This window comes from Siphateles boraxobius, unplaced genomic scaffold (assembly GCF_051911475.1).
Source record: "Siphateles boraxobius isolate OS27281-9 unplaced genomic scaffold, OSU_SipBor_1 42, whole genome shotgun sequence".
Classification (NCBI taxonomy): Eukaryota; Metazoa; Chordata; class Actinopteri; order Cypriniformes; family Leuciscidae; genus Siphateles; species Siphateles boraxobius.
This window is the reverse complement of record NW_027509053.1, coordinates 1,483,236-1,496,176: the sequence shown is the minus strand read 5'-3', so window position 1 is coordinate 1,496,176 and position 12,941 is coordinate 1,483,236. Positions and strand designations below refer to the sequence as shown.

Sequence of the window (12,941 nt, the reverse complement as noted above, 5' to 3'; positions counted from 1 at the left end):
TGCCCCATGTGAGGCTCGAACTCACGACCTTCAGATTATGAGACTGACGCGCTGCCTAACTGCGCCAACGAGGCATGTGCTCTGACTCGGGTGAGCGGTGAAGCCCTACCTTCTAGATCATCTGCCATTCGGTGTAGGTCCAAAAATGCTGCTCAACACCGGCCGTCATGTCAGGATGGCCGAGCGGTCTAAGGCGCTGCGTCAAAGCTGGGGAACAATAGTCCAACAAAGGTGGGGAAGAAGGGAAGAAAAGGGGAAGGAAGAAAAAGAGAGGGGGAAGAAGAGAAAGAAAAAACGAAGAAAAGAAAGGCTGAAATTTGATGTTCAAAGATATGCCTTCATTAGCATAGATCTTATGATACATTTTCCGGTTTCTTCGTGTGTGAAAATCACGCATTTATATCACACTGTTTTCTATTGCAGGTGTGCACCAAGACCGGGGTTCGAATCCAGCTAAAGACAACTTTTTGTAATATTTATTATTTGAATAAATAATCATTATTTTTGAATGCATACTGTTCCCGTTTTAATAAAATATACATATTTAATTTGTTTGTTGTGTTTTTTGATATTCTATCATGAAAAATAATGTTATTTGCATTATTATGCAATGAACAAAGATGCAAATCATTAATTAGTAACTTATATGCTGTAAAATGTTTCACAAGAATAACAAAATGTACAAATTATATTTTTTATATACAAATGTTATATTGTTGCAGTGTACTGATAAAATATTGTTATAATAAAGTAAAAGTAAATAAGCTAAATTTTTTAATGCATACTGTTCCAGTGTTTATAAAATATACATATGTAATTTGTTTGTTGTTTTTTGATATTCTTTCATTAAAAAAAAAATGTTATTTGCATTATTATGCAACGAACAAAGATGCAACCCATTAAATAGTAACTAATATGAAGAATGTCTGTCACAAGAATAACAAAATGGACAAATTATCTTTTTAAATACAAAATGTTATATTGGTGTAGTGTACTGATGAAATATTGTGTTATATGAAAGTAAAAGTAAATAAGCAAATTCTTTTTGAATGCATACTGTTCCAGTGTTAATAAAATATACATATGTAATTTGTTTGTTGTGTTTCTTTGATATTCTTTCATAAAAATATATAATTGCCAATGGAACAGTGTTATTATTTAGTAGTTGTTGTATTATTATTGATCTGATTAAGTATTTTTTTAGGTTACATTCAAACAAGACACTTGCAAATCTGTTATTTGTAATGAACAAAGATGCAACCCATTAAATAGTAACTAATATGCTGAAAATGTCAATCACAAGAATAACAAAATGTATAAATTATATTTTTTATATACAAATGTTATATTGTTGCAGTGTTCTGATGAACTAGTGTTATATGAAAGTCAAAATCAAAAAGAAATCACTTGCCAATTTGTTTTTATTTTCCAATCATGCCAACAGAACAGTAATGAATATTAAAATGTTAAATACTGGTAACATGTTTTAAAAATAAATAAATAAAATGAAGAGTTAAATAGGTTTTCAAAAACAAGAAATAAAAAGTTAAAATGTTAAATAACGTTAAAAAAAAACAATTAAATAATATTCAACAAGTATTAACTATTTAAACAACTGTTTACACTATATACATGATGCTATATACATGAAAATATATACATTATTTGGAAATGGTTCTCCGCATTTCCTCTAACCACACCTCTTTTGAAACAGTCTCAGTCTGTGGGCAGTACACCCTGCCCCTGTACTGGCTATGTCCTGTAGCACTTGTTTTAAATTGCCCACATTTTTTGCAAGTGTTGGCCTCTACGGTTCTCCTGTAGGGTCTCTTGGGCATGGCGTCTGGATTGGCAGCTGGTGAAGCGGGTAAGCGGGTGCCCTGTACAGCTGTTGGCTGTAACAGTGGCTGTACCATTTGCATCCCCTGGGCCATTGGGATGCCCTGGATCATTTGCACTCCCTGGAACATTGGCACACCCTGGAACATTGGCACAGCCTGGAACATGGGCACACCCTGGAAACCTGGTGCTGATGGTATAAGTATATTTGGTACCATCTGCAGTGATGCTCCAGATGCTGATGGTGTCAGCAACGTCTGACTCTGCGCTGGTGCCTTGGGTCTGATAGGGGGTCGCCCAACAGAAGTCTGCCTCTGCTTTGCCTGACCAGCTGTACTCTCTGGTAGCTTGTACTGGTGCTGCTCCCCTGGTTGTTCTGGCTCAGTCCGTAGACGTTTGGCTACCTGGAGAGGCTCATGAGCTTCAGGGAGGGGCTGAGGCAACTGAATGCCCTGAAGCAGCACAGACAGCTCCTGCTTTTTCTGTCTTTTGTTATACCACTGAAGCAGGGTGTTCTGGTTAACCTCCACCAGCTGCATGGATGTTCCTCCCATCACCAAGCTGTTGCCCAGTAAAAGCTGCCTTATCCTGCGATAGTCTTGCAGGATCATAGACCATCTTCACAGGGCTCCCTTGCCTTTTCTTTTGGGGCTTGGGTGGACAGTGCAAAGTCTGATGAAGATGGTCTCCACCAGACGGCAACAGTCAGGCCACTGAGCAGGTGTGCTGCTTGCACCCAGCACACATCTGGTGGTGCTCTCTACACCAGGGTGAGTGGGCTTCTTCGGGACCTTGAAGCGTCCACTCAGCAGTCTCTTTCGGCATCGACTGTCATACACCACCCGTTCCTTGTCCCGGTCATCCAGGTTCTGCCAAAGAGCAATTATGGTGTTGGCTTCCTGGTTGGTCAGGCTGAGGGCTGTGTGGTCCCGGAGATCCACCAGATATTCTGCCAGCTGGTCCACATGTTGATAACCCGGGATATTTTGGTAGTCAACAGCCTATTAAAAAACACAAACATGCAATACAATTATTATATCACATCTGTCTAATGCATAATTCCATAACTGATTGTGTTATTTTCCTGTTTATCACCGTAAAGCACTGTATAGTACAAAGCAGAGAGCGCCATTCTTGACATTTTACAAAGCACCAAATAAATAAAGATGACTTGACTTGATGTGTATTTGCAGCTTACAAATGAATTTAGGCTGTACTTTTAAATGTAAAATATGTGGAAAGTCTGGATTTAAAGCACTGGATGTTAATTCATCATAATTATTCTAGTTAATTTGAAAGACATACAAAAGAGTATTATTTACCGTCTCTTCTTCATCAACATCCTGACCAGCATCCTCTGGCTCTGAGGGGAGAGTTGAAACAGATGTTTCAGAGGGAACAGGTGTGACAGCAGTCCCTGAGGGTCCAGGTGATGAAGGAGACTGTGTGAGGACAAGTTTGGGGTCAGGGATCAGTGAAGGGGATGTGGAGCCCAGTACAGGTGTGGCACTGCTGGTGACCAGGGTGGAAGAACCCAGTGTCAGTGTGGAAGAGGGTGGTGACAGAACAGCCTCCGGATCTGCTATTGTGTGATCCTCGCTGATGTCACAGAAGCCCTCATCTTCATCTCCCTCCTCCACACTGAGGTCCTCAATGAGCTCTGCTGTCTGCTCAGAGTCAGGATTCATGTCCTGCAGTGCCTGACCAGTCTGCTGGAACAGATACTGCACTCCAATGAGCTCACCTGAAATAAAAACAATAAACAAACGGAAATTAAATAGAATGTTGTGTATCATATTTGATACATTAGGCTTTTGTAGTAGCTCATATAGTGTGAGAATATAGAGCTCATCGTCAAGGAGAAAAAAAACAAAACAGTTTTATTTAGAGGCCCAACACGTTTAATTATGTGGGCAAAACATGAAATGAAATGCAATACAATGATGATTGAGAGAAAAGTCTGATGATCATTTTGATATTTACATGTAACATGATTTTCTAATCAAGTGAACCCAAGCTGCTTCAGTCTAGTAACTAGTCATTAAATATTAGTAACAATATAAAAGTTATTCTTACAATTACTTTATAAAATCAGTAAAGGTTTCACAATGAAAAGAAACGTGAAGCACGAGCTGAAGGTGGACACTTTTACAATTATACTAAAAGACTATAATCAATCAGACGACAGAGGCCAGGTTTCCTAAAAATTTTTGATCATGTTGATCATTTAGAGTCCTTTAGAAACTTGCATATCAATTATGATACAATCGACTCTATAGGGTTAAATCTGACATATAGACGGAGGTTACACAGAAATTTGCAAGTTGATAAAATAAAAAATATATAAAATAATTCTCACCGGTGTAACATGCAGGGGGACAAAACGTGGGGACCACTTTCCTGCCAAACAGCTTTTCATAATTGCCGTTTACACAGTGAACAAGTTCTCCTGTGTAGCTGCGCAAAGCTGATGGCTCCGATGACAGGGAAGCAGCCTCCCGGTCCTGGTTCCACCGGTGTAGACCCTCCAGCAGATAAATCTGAAAGTTCAGACTGTTTGCACTGGTCCCTGTAAATAGACACAACAATGTTTAGGAGGTGTTAAAGGAACACACAAAAACACTTAATGCTCTTTCTTTACACATGCACAGTGTGTGTGACAAAGACAATACCTGGGATGAAACGGTTCAGGTGTAAATGAAAGGACTCGAGAGAAGTGGAGCCTCTGGCACATCTGTAGGTCTTCAGAAGCACGCCTCCCTTGTTTAGGCTCCCTGTCTCTGTATAGAGCACAACACCAGGGGGGTCTTGAATGCATTTCACATGCTTCTTCTGGACATTCCAGATGTGCTCCATCCTTTCTCGGTCCAGGAGAGGAACACCCAGGGAGTCTTTGCCCTTGCTGCTCAGGAGCTCTGTAAGCAGCCGCTCAAGGAGAAGGATGGTAGTCTCCTCTCCACAGGTCCTCCTCCGGCAATGGAGTGCCAGCTCATTCCTGGTAAGATGCTTGTTGACATCTTCATCTGTCAGCGCAGGCCAACCCTGGGATATCAACAGCTCTCTCTTTGCTTTGCGAAGCATAGAAACATCAGCCGCATCCCACTCAAAAATGCACGCTGACAGCCGTGACATGAAGATGGGATACAGCTGATGGGCATCAGTTGTACACCCCATGGCAATCCTGCGCATAAAATGCCAGATGTCCAACCGAATCATGAGATCAGGCCACCCTCTGAATCTGGTTTTCAGCTTGGTCTCACCAACATCAGTGCAGCAGCCACAGTCCACGTACAAAACAGCAGGTGGATCCACACTAGCCTGCTGGTACCTTTTCACCAGACCATCGACCATCATGTCCAGTCCTGCTCCTTCCTGTGCTGTCAGCACACTCATGAGCACCTGACCAAACTCATTGCCAACAGAGGTAAGCCAGAGTCCCGTTCCCCTTGCCGTCCCAGCCAGCTTCTTAGTGATCTGCAGTAGATGACAGGAAGCATGCAATGCAATGAAACATCACACCATCTAGAATATGATACTCATGCTCTGATAATGATATAACAGTAAACACCATAAATTAACAAAAATCCCCTGCTAACCTTTTTAGTAGAATCCATCTTCAAGACTGAACCATACGTAGATGTTATCCTTGCATGGATTTCATCCAGCCTTGTCAGGATGTCTTGGCTGTACACGGTGAGCAGCCACTTGCAGCTTGGGACCACTGTAGGCTCTGGGGGTTCCTGGAATTGTATTTGCAACACCCCGGGTCGTTTGAGGAAGTCCACACATTGGGTGGTGTACCGGGCCATACGCTGGAGCCACTCCTCACTGTGGTTCTCACGCAGCTGTTTGATGACCCGCGTGGGACTGTTGCCTAGGCCACGCTCACGCAGGAGCCGAATGACTCTCATATCACAGGCATACCTTAGGAAAAGCAAAATCCACACATTCATATATTTTACATAATTGATTTGTAAAGTATTTGCAAACATATGTGATGATGGGCTATCAACTGGATGTGGAATTAAAGTGTACTTACTTCCGCGTGAGGATGACCCGAAATTCAGAGCGATGGCCCAGATCCAGCTGTTGCAGGACAGTCTGACTCCAGGACACATGCGAGGCTTTACACTTGGTACAGATGAGGGTTTCTGTGACCATGTTGTACATCCTATCGATGTCCAGAACCTGCCGTGCCCTTTTGTGCAGAATTGGGACAGAGAGCCTTGATCTTCCACAGCTTGTACGGCATCCACAGCAACAGAGCATGACAAAAAAATCTGTCTGGAGCTGGAGCCTGGTTGTAAATAAGTGCTGGCTGTGGTGGGTAATACCAGAGCTGTAGGTTGTCTCGAAGCTCTGGTTTTCCCTTGGGCCCCATTTTAAAAAGCCTGCTGGCAATCCACCTGTGATCCTCTGGTGGCAAAGTGTCCGACCACAAACGATGCAGTCGAACTGCAGATGCATCTTGCAGTAATGCCCCCGAAGGAGTAGTCTGTGAAGGAAAAAGACAAAACATTTAGTCTAGCAGGTCATTTATTTAATTACCGCTTTATCTATCCAAGACTACCCTCATATAAAATAGAAAATATTGGATGTCAAATACGTACTTAAGGTTATAGAATAAAATGTATACATTTGTTCCAATAGTTTTCAGAATTGTGTCAGCTGCTAGCACTAATTTGTGTGACTCTACTGAGTTGTGACAGTTAATATGCAAATTCAATTATTTTGGACCAATAAAATTTGAAATTACTTACCGAGACAACATGCAATGAAATATAATATATGTTGCATATATAACAAGAGAAAGAAACAGTCATAACTGTCCAATAATTTTAACTAATCCTAGATGGAATTATACAATACTGTTTAAAGGTCTATGTTCAGTAAGATTCTTTTTGTTTTTGAAATATGATTAAAATACAGTCAAAAACAGTAATAGTGGGAAATAATATTGCAATTTAGGATTGTAATTATTTGAATCTGTTTTCAAAAGTATTTACAGTTTTTTTCAATCGCTAACAAGCGCTTACCCATACTTCAGATACTTTTTCCTAAACTCTTAACACAGACTCACACCAACAAAACACAATTGGCCAAATGGATAATTTTCTTCTCAATAACACATTTTGTTACAGATTTTTATGATTGCTTACACACTAAAATAAAAATTTCCACGCAATTTGCAAAATTCTACTCCAATGAGCAAAACCCCTCCACAGATTTGCACAACATTACACACAATGTCTGTTTTACCCTTTTAGCAAAACATTACACACAGTGATTTGTAAAACTCTACACACATTTTCACACCTTAGACACAGATAAGGATTGTGAGGTTACTTCCTTGTCATTACAAAGCCCCGGATTGCCACTGACCACACTAATGAATGAATTGGATATGCACATCCATCAGGCGTGGAAGCACACATGTGCTAATTTGAAAACGCATCACTCAGGAGTGCTATAAAAGGCAGCAGGTGAGTTCACCTGTCTTCAACAAAAATGGAAGGAGCTAGAAGAAGAAGAAGAAGAAGAGTGAGAATAAGAGGGGGGGCTCAAAGAGGAGATGAAGGAGATAGAGGAAGAGGAGAAGGAGGTAGAGGAAGAGGAGAAGGAGGTAGATGAAGAGGAGAAGGAGGTAGAGGAAGAGGAGAAGGAGGTAGAGGAAGAGGAGAAGGAGGTAGATGAAGAGGAGAAGGAGGTAGAGGAAGAGGAGAAGGAGGTAGAGGAAGAGGAGAAGGAGGTAGATGAAGAGGAGAAGGAGGTAGAGGAAGAGGAGAAGGAGGTAGAGGAAGAGGAGAAGGAGGTAGAGGAAGAGGAGGTAGATGAAGAGGAGAAGGAGGTAGAGGAAGAGGAGAAGGAGGTAGAGGAAGAGAAGAAGGAGGTAGATGAAGAGGAGAAGGAGGTAGAGGAAGAGGAGAAGGAGGTAGAGGAAGAGGAGAAGGAGGTAGAGGAAGAGGAGAAGGAGGTAGAGGAAGAGGAGAAGGAGGTAGAGGAAGAGGAGAAGGAGGTAGAGGAAGAGATGAAGGAGGTAGATGAAGAGGAGAAGGAGGTAGAGGAAGAGGAGAAGGAGGTAGAGGAAGAGGAGAAGGAGGTAGAGGAAGAGGTGAAGGAGGTAGATGAAGAGGAGAAGGAGGTAGAGGAAGAGGAGAAGGAGGTAGAGGAAGAGGAGAAGAAGGTAGAGGAAGAGGTGAAGGAGGTAGATGAAGAGGAGAAGGAGGTAGAGGTTTTCAAAATTGCGTGTAAACAATTGAAAAAAACTGTAAATATATACTAACTCTTCATTTCAAAATAGAACACATCTTTCTCTGCACACACTAACTTTACCAAAACACTGGAAATCTGACTCAGAATGAAATTATTCTGTCAAAGAATAACACTTGTTTTCACTTCACAAGGTACATGCAGTCAATCAAAGTACTAGGGTTTCAAAATACTGGCTATTGTATTACAAAAACTTCATAGACTTTTGTGTTTCAGTTTTACAGGTATTTGCATACAAAACATGCAATCCACCATTTTTACACTAAATGTATTGGTTGGGAACTGTATGTCCACATGTACAGTATTCCAGTAAAAAGCAAATCAGTTTTTTTTCCCTTTACTGTTTACCAGCCTCTCTTAGCGAAAGACCGTGGTTGATTACATGGTCAATGAGAGTGGCACGAATTTCATCACTGACTACTGTTCTTGCAGCCTTTGGAAGTCCTTAGGCCTGCTCTTCTCCCTGGCCCTGCTCATCTCACTGCACCTCTCATCTCTCACTGCACCTCTCACTGCACATCTCACTGCACCTCTCACTGCACATCTCACTGCACATCTCACTGCACCTCTCGCACATCTCACTGCATCTCTCACTGCACATCTCACTGCACATCTCACTGCACCTCTATCTGCACATCTCACTGCACCTCTCACTGCACATCTCACTGCACCTCTCACTGCACCTCTCACTGCACATCTCACTGCACCTCTCACTGCACATCTCACTGCACATCTCACTGCATCTCTCACTGCATCTGTCACTGCACATCTCACTGCACATCTCACTGCACATCTCACTGCATCTCTCACTGCATCTGTCACTGCACATCTCACTGCACCTCTCACTGCACATCTCACTGCACCTCTCACTGCACCTCTCACTGCACATCTCACTGCACCTCTCACTGCACATCTCACTGCACCTCTCACTGCACCTCTCACTGCACCTCTCACTGCACATCTCACTGCACATCTCACTGCACCTCTCACTGCACATCTCACTGCACATCTCACTGCACATCTCACTGCACATCTCACTGCACCTCTCACTGCACCTCTCACTGGGCCTGCTCTTCTCCCTGGGCCCCTTGCTCTTACTCTTCCTCGTCCAGACTTTACAGTGTTTGTCTTTTTCTGTTTCCAAAAACATCACTCCTCAAAGTCCTCCTTTTAATGTATAAGTGTCAATGTAACAGAAAAAAATAACCCCTGCCACTGAGTCTAAGCCAGACTGGAATCAGCTATGGTTGGCCCAATTTACCCAACATAAATCAGGTGTGTGTCAATTATTCAATTGTTTGTTTATTATCAGCTGAGATATATTGTTTTTGAACTGATATCATTGAAGAAGCCGAGGTTTTTATACTGTATCTAAGGTTTGGAATATTGTTTTTGCTATTGTGGGGTGGTGTGTGTTAACATTTGTAAATACTACAAAAACAATCCATAATTTTGTTGGGAGGTATAGCTTGTCTGTTAAGAAAATGTAAGCATTGTGGAAATGTGTTCACTGACTGCATATTGTGTGAAAACTGTATATTATTGCTCTTAATTCATTATGATAAGATTTCCTGCATACAAAATATATTTCTAAAAAGTGCACAGATGTGGAATGTGTCTTAGAATGCAATGTGGATTATGCCAGTACTTACAGAGACAGTGGTGCTTGGTGTAGGGGCACTGGACACTGCTGCGCTGGGTTGGTCAACAGCCTGAGATGTTTCCTGGAATACAAAATATGTTTCTAAAAAGTGCACAGATGTGGAATGTGTCTTAGAATGCAATGTGGATTATGCCAGTACTTACAGAGACAGTGGTGCTTGGTGTAGGGGCACTGGACACTGCTGCGCTGGGTTGGTCAACAGCCTGAGATGTTTCCTGGAATACAAAATATGTTTCTAAAAAGTGCACAGATGTGGAATGTATCTTAGAATGCAAGTTTCTAAAAAGTGCACAGATGTGGAATTTGTCTTAGAATGCAATGTGGATTATGCCAGTACTTACAGAGACAGTGGTGCTTGGTGTAGGGGCACTGGACACTGCTGCGCTGGGTTGGTCAACAGCCTGAGATGGTCTCCTAGCCACACTCAGATTTGGCTTTGCAGCAGCAATGTGGGACCCACCAAATCTTGGTTTGGTAAACTAAAAAAGGGCAAAACAATTTCAATGAAAAGACAAATTGAATTGTAACAGCACATTGGCCAAAAATATAATAAAATGTAAAATGAGAAAATATCTATTGATCCTATCATTCATTATATAACTAAAGGACCTGCTTTCTTTCTTTAACTTATTTTTTTGTCTGTGTATTACCACACTCTACTACTTATACAGATTGAAATAAGCACAGTTAGAATAGAAAAATGTGTGGGAAGGTATTGCTAGAATGTGAGTATATAGTAATTTAACAAGTACCTTTTAAAAATGACTTAAAATCAAAAATAGTTTGCACATAGTTTGTAAGAGAAAGCGTTTATTAACAGTAATGAAGGTTACCCTTGAAATGGCAACAAAGCAGATTCATGATGACTTAATTAATAATACGTGTATAATTAATTGTGCATAAGTGGAATGTTACCTGAGAAATACAGAATGAAAGACGTAGCTTCAGTAGCCAGTTGGAAAAATCAAGAGAGATGCCATGAAGGACGCGAGTGTCCTTTAACCCATAATGGCAAAGCCCAATTAGAGAGGAAGAGGAGAATGCAAGAGCAGAGCCCAGAGAAGAAAGAGAGATCACATAGGTTACATTGTTCTTTCACCATTTTACTTGATCTAAACCAACCTGAGACAGTGAAACTGACCAATAAGCAGACTACAGCCGCCCCTGTACAAGGTGTCACAGCTGGCAGGTAGGTGTAAAAACATACCAGCCATTTCCACTGAACTTAAACCTTTATACTAAACGTATATTAAAACTGCAATTATATATATATAAAAAAAATGTTATTACCTTTGACAAACTTGGTATAATTTTAGAAGTAGGCTGGGGTGGGAGCTGACGCTGACTCTGCGCCATGACCTCCTGTGCTGGTCCAGTAGCGGCAGACTGTTGTTCAACAACCCTTGGTGCTTGTCCAATAGAGGCTGTGGCCTGCTTAAGACAACCACAAAAATACATAGGCTACAATAATTGTTGAATGAGAAGAATTTGTTCAGTAAATTATACATATATAAAAAAAATACAAGTTACATCTTTACATTGTTACCTTTTGAGTGTGAAAACCACATATGCACTTTGGGACCGCTCCGAGCAAGGTTGTCTGGCCGCGAGACTGCATCGGACATCTTTCAATCTGTAAACATTATCACACATATAACATAGAATACATGCATTTCTAACTTATCAGTATGAATGCCACATTAATTTATTGTAGTCTGTCATTTATTTTTATTCATGTTCTTTGAAGGGGAGATACAAACTGTAAAATTAGAGATAAAGAGTGAGTAAAGTTTGTATCCTCCTTTAAAAGAACAAGAGAGGAACATTTCACACCTTCAAAAAAACATCCATTCACTCAACATCCCCACCCCCACTGCCTCAAATCTCTGAATCTCCCAGTGCAAAAAAAAAGTTTTTTTTTTTTACATAAATAAACATAAATCTCAAATACCTGCAACATTATCTACATACATATCTATAAATAATGATGACATTGAATTAAATGATTAGGATTACAATTATTACATCATGCAAAGGTGACAAAAGCACACTCACCCTTTGGTACACGTCATGCCACTTTTTCTGTCGAGGAGCTGGCCTGTTACCCTCATTTGATGGCCAAACTCCTGTGCTGGCAAACTTTTTTAGCCTTGCAATCCAGTCAGTATCTGACATGGCTTTATGGGATTTTTTGCCAGACATTTTTTTGTTGGGGGTCTAACGGTTAGGTTATATCGTTTTGAACAAAACTACTATAATACAAATTATTTCTTTAAAAAAGGCACACACGATATTTACAATTATAATATATACAATTATATACAAATATAAAATTACATTGTCCGAAAATACAGTTAAAGTTACCGAAAAATAAGTTTCGCAGTCCTCCGTTAAAATGATGATGCCTGACCTCCGTGACAGTGATGCTCGACGTCTGAACTTTTTGACCTCTGACACGCCCCTCAGGATATGTCATTACTTCGTACACCTTCGGCTCAGTTCGGCAACTTGATTGACACTCGGCTAGCTTCCTGACTCCTCCTCCTAGCGGTGCTAAGCGTAAACGTGCCATCGACATTTCCTTGTACTCTGATTGGTCAAATGTCGAAAATGATAAGGAAAAAGTCAAGAATGGCGCTCTCTGATTGGCTGCAAATGTTATAATGTCGAGAATGGCGCTCTCTAATTGGCTGCAAATGTTATAGCGCGTCGACGTGATTGGCTGTGGCGTTCAACATTGTTCAACATTATCCCCATTTTGACGGACTATCCTTCGGCAGCTGGCGCGTTCAGGTCGCAGTCTCCCCTGGAGGCGTGGGTTCAAATCCCACTTCTGACAAACCTAACCTTTGGCTGCGGGCTCAAGCTAGGTTCTTTAACCCTCTGGCAAGTTTATCCAGAAATGCAGTAATGTTGACAAAGCACTGCAATTCAGTTCATGCTAGAATTAACCAAACATTAAAGTAACACTGACATTTCAGAAAAAATTGACATGTTGATTGAATCGGATTCAACTGAATTTCACGAAATGACATGTTGTGATGTTTACCGGAAGAAGATGCAGTAGAATTTCATGGCAAGGATTCTTGGAAATTTCTTGGAATGAAATGTCATGGGTTTGGGGGCATGGGGTGGAGTGTCATGACACAAGATTCAAGGAATGTCATGT

The 12,941-nt window shown here is 41.1% G+C and overlaps 1 non-coding gene across 1 annotated transcript; it reads right to left on the bottom strand.

Annotated features, from left to right (window-relative positions):
- trnam-cau (transfer RNA methionine (anticodon CAU)) lies at positions 1-74 on the bottom strand. Its single transcript has one exon. It is a non-coding gene; the product is annotated as a tRNA-Met (tRNA).
- Between the last annotated feature and the right edge of the window lie 12,867 nt (positions 75-12,941).